The sequence below is a fragment of the Pseudorca crassidens genome, chromosome 6 (assembly GCF_039906515.1).
Source record: "Pseudorca crassidens isolate mPseCra1 chromosome 6, mPseCra1.hap1, whole genome shotgun sequence".
In the NCBI taxonomy this organism is placed as follows: Eukaryota; Metazoa; Chordata; class Mammalia; order Artiodactyla; family Delphinidae; genus Pseudorca; species Pseudorca crassidens.
Window position 1 is genome coordinate 17,060,952 of NC_090301.1, and position 8,153 is coordinate 17,069,104.

Here is an 8,153-nt window from a genome sequence, read left to right on the forward strand (position 1 = left end):
GCTTTTAGACTTGTGCTTGAATAGCTAGCAAGTACCTCCAGATGAGAGTATTTCCAACCAGGTAAAGTTCTCACCTGGCAATTTGAAAATTGGGGTTCTGAACAGCTAAATAATCAAGTAGATCTGCAAACCTCTCAATGAACCCTAGCCAACGCTTAGATGAGTTTTCAGCAAACCTGGGCTGAGTTTGGAGAAATTCAAATAAATTTTATGGTTGCAGATGGAAACCAGGCCCAACTCAGCAGTTTAAATGAACCTGAAACTCAAGGGCCATCTCAAGGGGTCTGAACCCAAGCAAACCAAAACAAAGTAATGATTCCCAGGGAACACTGGTAGCCCTCAGTGCATTGTCTTGGCAAAAGCTGAGCACAGATTTATTTTATATTATCCAAAAGTGGTAAGTGAGAAAATTAAGAAACGTTTCCTAAATGGATTGTCTGGAAGGTCTGTGTGATTCAGAGGCAAAATGAACAAACTTTCAGGCATTGCTCCCTTTACACAAAGTTTTCAGAAAATAACTGAGAACTTTTAACTACTATGATAACTATATAAAGACATTAACAATTAGACATAAGCCAGAATGCCTTTCCCTAAAGTGAATCATTCTGGCCATCTGGATTCAAACCTCACTTCAGGTGTTCTGGTTGACCACCGGGTTCCACATGATATTGGGTTAGTGCCTCGCATGCTTGGTGTAGCTGAACATCTTTCTAATTTTGAGAGCACCTGGAATCCAGGCAACTAGAAAAAGAATTCTTTGACTTCTTCCTGAGGGCTTTCATAAATAACAATGTCAATAGTTCACAAGAGAGGGGTGTGTGTGTGTGTGTGTGTGTGTGTGTGTGCGCGTGTATCTGTCTTTCAGTCATGTCTTCTGGAGCATCAAGGAAATGTAGTTAGAAAAATAATTTTTATAATTGAACCAGCTTTTAATTTCCCAAGAAAGTCCATTAATTTTTCATCTGGTTGACTCTTGGTTTCAACAGTTATTAAAGATCAAAGTATCCCAAATTGTTTCTACAAGGGAGAGGAGAAAAATTATAGCGACTAGTATGTACTGGAAACTGGATATGCTCATTCGATATCTGTTTCTTAGAAATGTTGTAAGAATTGAATAAGAAAAACTCCAGTTCCCACTATATAGAGGGAACTTGATAATTGTTAACTCGCCTCATTATATTCATCATTATCATTGTCATCATCATTGCTCTTCTACCAGGGCTCATTGCCAGGAACACCCTTAACTGCCTTTGGCAGAAAAGAGACATAGGAAGATTGTGTTTTCTATGCCTCTACCTCCTAGTTTTCATTCTTGTCCCCACTTCTAGAAGTGCCCCTTGCAGTCCACCCACTGGGTGTTCATAAGTATTCTCATGTTCTTCTTACCAACTTTTCTATTAAAATTCTCCTGGATAGTCTCTGTCAATCTTCCCTTTAGAGAAAATGGCTACTTACCTTCGAATATTCTGTGAAACATGACACAAACAAGTTATTTAATATAATTATAACAAACGAAATTAGAATCTCTGAGTTTGGGACCCTATGATTACTTTTTTTTTAACATCTTTATTGGAGTATGATTACTTTTTAAAGCCTTTCCCCCATCTCCCCATCCTTATGATTCTAAAATGTAGACACAGTTGAAAACTACTGCTTCACATAAATTAACGTAACTTTACCTATGCTACAGACATCCAGAGATTCCTAATAATTGACTATTCATACACTGACTAAAAGGTTGTTTTGTCACAGTATATTTTCCTGCAGTGGGTTTTCCAATAGAGACAGAAGGCTGATATTTAATAGGAATCACACATTTTTATGTCAGGTTCCTGTAGGCAACATTATTTGACAATCTGGTTTACTCTGAGATCTCTCAAGTTGTCACCCAAGCAAGGAATTCACTTCGGATTGCCAGTGGTCCATAGATCATGGTTTGTGAGCCATTCACCTAGGAGTTTCAGTTTTATTTTTACGCAAATAACCTGAACAGCAAATTCTTCTCTCATTACCCAAATTGCTTAAGGAGATATCTATAAGGAAATTTATTCAGTAAGCATTTATTTAATTTTCCAATAGTCGAGGCACTAATGCCCAGTGTCAGAAATACAGGGGAATAGACTTTATTCTTTTTCTTATGATCTCAGTAGAGAAAAAAACTATAGACTTTCATGTTTACCTATAGACATCCCAATCTTGTTCAAACCACAGTCTCTGACTTAGAAATCAGAAAAATAAGTTCTCCAGAAGAAAAATATATATGAATGAAGAGCATTTTGATGTTTTTCTCTCCCTGATCAACTTCCAAGATTCCAAGAAATATGGTCAGATCTATGGAGTTCAAATGGTAGCCAAAAATATAATCATCCTGTATCACTCCCTAAATCATTCTAGGTCAAGTCAGTTCACAAAGTGCTACTTGCCCTCTTGTTTGTTTGTTTCTTTTTTAAGCTTGTTTTATGGAGTACTTGCCATGTGCCAAGCATTGCCCTCGCCCTTTCATTCATTATCTCATTTAATTTTCCTGACAATTCTGTGAGTCAGGTATGATTATTCCTTGTCATTTACAGACAGGGAAACTGAAGCACAAAGAGGACTGATACCCTTGTAAGTGGCCCAATTAGGATCTGAACCTCAGCGTTCCTGCTCCAGGGTGTGTATTCCCAAGGGTTACCCTACAGCTTCTGTGCACGTTATTGTGTTAGCGGTTCTAGGTAGTTGTGAGGTAGAGAGAGTTGGTTAACACTCAAACCTGTATTTGACCAATTTACTTTATTGTGTTTGCTGTTGAGACAAACCTACTGAACCCCTGAAAGGTAGTGTCCCTTAAAACAGAGTGTGGGGATTACTGCTTTAATGTGTGACATTTGATTTTCTGTTCTTTCATGTCTTCATCCCTGCTGATCCCTTGAATATACTCTGGTGGTTTTAGACTGAAGATTCAAAAGCACAAGAGGACTCATGGCAATACACTTAGGGTTTCTGAGTTTTCAGGAAGCTGCCCTCAGGACCTGGCAGGGTCATGTGGTAACAGAATGAATTGCAAAATGTGTGTTCACATCTCAAGTGGACAGTGGTCGGCTTGCTCCTGTTGGCTATCCCAGCATAGGGTCTGTCTAACATCCATCCACCTTGATGCCTTCCTTTTATATCCCAGCTGCTTGTGTTAGTGCTTATGAGTGTAAAATAAAGTAGCTGAAGCATGATCAAAAGTGTAACCAAAACTACTTCCAAGCCCCCATTCTGTAGAAATGCTGAATCAGTTGGACGCAGGTGCATTGTGCCCAGTCAGCAAGCAAAGTAGCTGAGGAATTTGCAGGGAGAACCATTCGTAAGAGTGGTGACCTCATACACACTTATAAGCTGGATCAACTTGATTCCAATCTGAATGCTACCAACGGATGAAATGCATCTCTGAAATCTACAACTGAAATGATTCTCATGCATGCCTCCCTCTCCTCCTTGACCACAATCTTTATCACAGTAATAACCCTCATAATTGCTTGTCTATATGATTACAATAACTTCTTAATCAGTCTCCCACTTCTGGTGTCCTTCTGGTCTATTTATCCTCAACAGCTCTGCGAGTGGTTCTCATACTTTTGGAAAAAACCATTGGAAGAATTGGAAGAATGTGTTGAAAAATGCAGATTTCTAGCCCATTTTTAGTCCCATTTATTGGGTCTAGAAGTGACCCAGTAATCTAAGCAATCTGTATTTCTTTGATTAGTCATCCCCATGTAATTTTTGTGCAGGTTGCTTTCACTTTGAGAAATTGTTCCAGGCTGTTATCTAAAATACAGTGGTAACACAGCATGATTTTTCTCCACAAAGAAATGTCTCTCTTTCTGTAATAGAAAATAGGTATGGACTTGGAATGAATACGAGAAGGGACTTTGAGACTCAAAAGACAAAATAAGAAGGTCAAAGGGAATTTGTGGGTCTAGTGTAGATACCAGAACTTGTTCTGATACAACTTTCCTGGGAGATCTGGGGAAGTGACTGTGTAAACAAATAAAAATAATTGGATTTGAAAGATCAGGGTAACGGTGGTGTAGAGCTCCCTGTCTACATGAGGTCACCATAACTTGGACAGAAACCTCCACTGTTTTCCACTTAAAAAAAAAACCAAAACATTTTAGATCAAGCAATGTGATCCTTGCAGCAGTGAGCAGGGAAAATATCAGATTTAAAGAAGCCACTTATGGGACTTCCTTGGTGGTGCAGTGGTTAAGAATCCGCCTGCCAGTGCATGGGACACGGGTTCGAGCCCTGGTCCAGGAAGATCCCACATGCTGCGGAGCAACTAAGTTAGTGTGCCACAACTACTGAGCCTGCGTTCTAGAGCCCACGAGCCACAACTACTGAGCCCATGCCCCTAGAGCCAGTGCTCCGCAAGAAGAGAAGCCACCACAATGAGAAGCCCGCGCAGTGCAACGAAGAGTAGAGAGCCTGCAAGCAGCAACGAAGACCCAACGCAGCCAAAAATAAATAAATAAATTTATTTATTTAAAAAAACAATAAAGAAGCCACTTCTCTGAATGAGAAAGCCACTTTTCAACAACGTCAGTGACAGAAGCAGAAGCAGCAGAAAACAGATCTCATTTCCCCCCCTCTTGGTCTGTAGTCCATTGTTTAGGATCATGATTATTCTCTTTGGAGTTAGTTATATAATTCTTAGACTAGTCTTAGACTATTGGTGGAAGTAGGGTGGAGATCTAGAGAAAAAGGTTGGAGTCCCTGCTTATCTGAGAAATGGAGGCTTAAGTAAATAAACTTCAATATTAAAAAGAGACATAGCATTATTCATACTCCAAGAAATAAAGCAAACCACGCCCCTGATCACGCCATTTCCCTACTTAAAAACAGTCAGTGTGTCTCCATTGCCTAGTCTACATGGTTCTGATGCCACAATATGACATGAAAGCTTCTTCACAACTCTGTCAACAAATAGTTCCAGCTTCATCTGCCTCGCTCTTAAGTTCATGCAGTTTGGTCATATTATTTTCTGGTTTTTAACTTGCTGAGTGTTTTCAGATTTCCATGTTTCTTTTCTCTTGTTCTTCCCTTTGCCTGTAAATTACAACTATTCACTCTTTAAAACAATATTAAGGGCTTCCCTGGTGGCGCAGTGGTTGGGAGTTCGCCTGCCGATGCAGGGGTCATGGGTTCGTGGCCCGGTCCTGGGAGATCCCACATGCCGCGGAGGGGCTGGGCCCGTGAGCCGTGGCCACTGAGCCTGTGTGTCCGGAGCCTGTGCTCCGCAGCGGGAGAGTCCATAGCAGTGAGAGGCCCGTGTACCACACACACACAAAAAATATTAAATGGAACTTTACTTGGATAAATAACCAAATGAATATATTTTCAGATGAGAAAACAGATTCAGAAAAAATGAAAATTTTCTCCTGAAGCCAAAAAGTTAATCAGTGCTGGAGATGTGGTTAGAAGTCTAGTTCCCTGATCCTAATCCCCTGCTTCATATGCCAGTGGCATCTTCATTCAGAATCTCATTGATGCCAATCTGATCCAGGTTTTCATAACAATTGTTTACCTGAATCTCAGGTGACCTGCCCCAATTCATGTCTCACCTGATGCACTGTGTGTGTGTTGCCACTGTAACTTAGAGATACCTATTCACTACAGCTCCTACCACCTCCCCTAGACTTTGGACAACCCTAGCTCTAACTGTGATAAAATGCCAGTTAGAATAGTTAGAACCGGTCAGTTCCCTGATCACTCTATTGATAAGCTACATATACCAAAAAGAGAGCAACCATTTACATTATTCCATATTTAGGACTGTTGTAATCCTTAGTTACTGGCCTTACTTTGGGACCTGAGAGATCCTGAAGATGCTCTGTTCCTGGGGAGGATGAGAAAAGAGCCTATTTCAGGGTCAAAGGGCACAGAAGAGATGGAAGGGAGTGGACATAAGATGAACTTCACCCAAGGTCCACTCTGTTTCCTGAGCTACAGTTTCCATTTTGGAAAAGAAATCTGGTGAAATAAATTTTGTAAGGGGGGAAGAAATATAACTTCAGCTTTAAGGTTGCCTGGAGAGAAAGGAATCTGATTTTAGAATTTAGAATATGAGCATTTTAGCTTGCTGCATTGTCACTTTATTTATGCTCATGCTTAACTCAACTGTAGCTTCTGGGTATTTCTTATGTCATTAAAAACCACTGGTGCAGCCAGGAGAATAGAAAGTAAGATGTTGCTTTGTTTACTTTTGTTGCCATTCAGCATTTCTTCTCACAGTTCACAGGAGACCTCTGGCTATATTCACAATTATAGTGACAGAAGTTTAAATAAATGCAGCGGGAGCCCACTGGTTCGTAGTGCAATAAATCTGAATGCACGAATGGAAAGTCTCTTGGAAGCTTCTTTTTCATAGATGTGAAAATAAACCACTGATATTTTGTTTTTCTTTAGTTTTGTGGTGGGAACAAAGTTAGGGAGAGAAAACTACAGGCAAAGATGCAAAGATTCTTTCACTAGAACTTCAGCTAAGTTCCTGTCACTTTTGATCCATCCAGTTAGAATTTGGAAAACACAGATTCTTAAATACAGCAAAATACTAGATCTTCTCTGATAAAACCCATTGGAAGTTAGAGCTATAAGGAGAGCCTTGTTGACTGAGACTAACTTGTTGATTTTGTAAGTGAGTCACCTGACCTAGGTGTCTTTCTCAAGGTCACACAGCTAGTTTGTGGCATCTGTAGGTCTGGAAACCAGGTCTCCTCACTTGTTGCCCAGTGATTGTTACACCATGCTTCCTGGCTTCCCCTCAACCTCAACAGTTGAATTCTTTCCTGGAGTCTGGGAGACATAAGGCAAAGTTGGAGAGCAAGTGCAGGATAGAAAATATGCAAGCAAAAGATGTGTACATGTAACACTTTTCTGGTTACAGCACTATGAGGTGAGGAGCTCTTGTCTACACCAGCAGCCCTGTGATCCAAGGGCCCTCTGCAGTTGGTGCAGATCTTCAGATGCAAGCAAGAAGATGGCCATAGCCATGGCACACTGCAAATGGAGCAATGGCCTCATCAGGGTGAACGGCACCCCTGGAGATGATCAAGCCATGCACACTGCAGTATAAGCTACTGAAGGCTGTTCTGCTTCTGGGCAAGGAGTAATTTTCTAGGGTGGACATCTGAGTCTCAGTGAAGGGTGGTGGTCACATGGCCCAGATTTACACAATCTACCAGTCCCTCACCAAAGCCCTGGTGGCCTATTACCAGAAATACATGGATGAGGCTTCCAAGGTGGAGATCAAAGACATCCTCACCCTGTATGACTAGATCCTGCTGGCAGCTGATCCTCATTACTGTGAATCCAAAATGTTTGTAGGTCCTGGTGCCTGTGCTCACTACCAGAAATCCTACTGATGAACCCATCATGAGGATCAAGGATCACCTTTATAATAAACAGTGGTTGTAGGATTTGAAGTTTAAAACAAAAAAAAAGTACAAGGAGCTAGCATTGTTTCTGCAGTAAGGTAGATGTCTTGGATGGTCTATTCAAGGGAGTTCACCTAGTCCAACTTAATGAAACCTACAACCTTTATGTACTGAGGAAACACTGGCTACACACACTGAAGCAGTATTTCTGGATTATACATGCCAGTTTAAGCAGATGTGGCATGGGCAAGAACCCCGGCTGAATTTTCTCTGGTGGCTCCAGTAGAGCTGTTGATGACCCATCTTACTTTCTCAGATGCAATGAGGCACAACACAAAGAGACATGTACCAGTGGAATCTTCAGAGATTATGCTATATCCGGGACAACTTGCTTTGGTCTCACAAATTGGTTCTGCAGGAATATATACAGTCCCTCCATTTAGACAAACTGAGGACTGGGGTGTTGAAGTCAGGATCAGGAGCCAGTACTGGATACTGAGGCAGAGTTCACTGGTCTCTGGGCTTTAATGAGAAGGGTTGAAGGAGATGGGTAGACCTGGAGACTAAAGGGAAGTTACTGAGTTAAAAAAACAAGACCATAAATTGCCAACTTGAAGCCAGGCTGAATGGGAACATACAGATACAGAAGCAATGAGATGGAAATCTAATGAGAGAGAAAGCTTCAAGTTCAAGTTAAAACCTACAAGGATGAAAGGACAGCTGCAGCACCTTTGTATCTAGCTCCTCCCATCT

General features: G+C 41.0%; 2 pseudogenes; one reads left to right on the forward strand and one right to left on the reverse strand.

Annotated features, from left to right (window-relative positions):
• Positions 1–580: 580 nt before the first annotated feature.
• LOC137225985 (small ribosomal subunit protein uS9-like) lies at positions 581–7,388 on the forward strand (annotated as a pseudogene).
• Positions 7,389–7,534: 146 nt separating this feature from the next.
• On the reverse strand, positions 7,535–7,703 carry LOC137225757 (small ribosomal subunit protein uS14-like; annotated as a pseudogene).
• Positions 7,704–8,153: the final 450 nt, after the last annotated feature.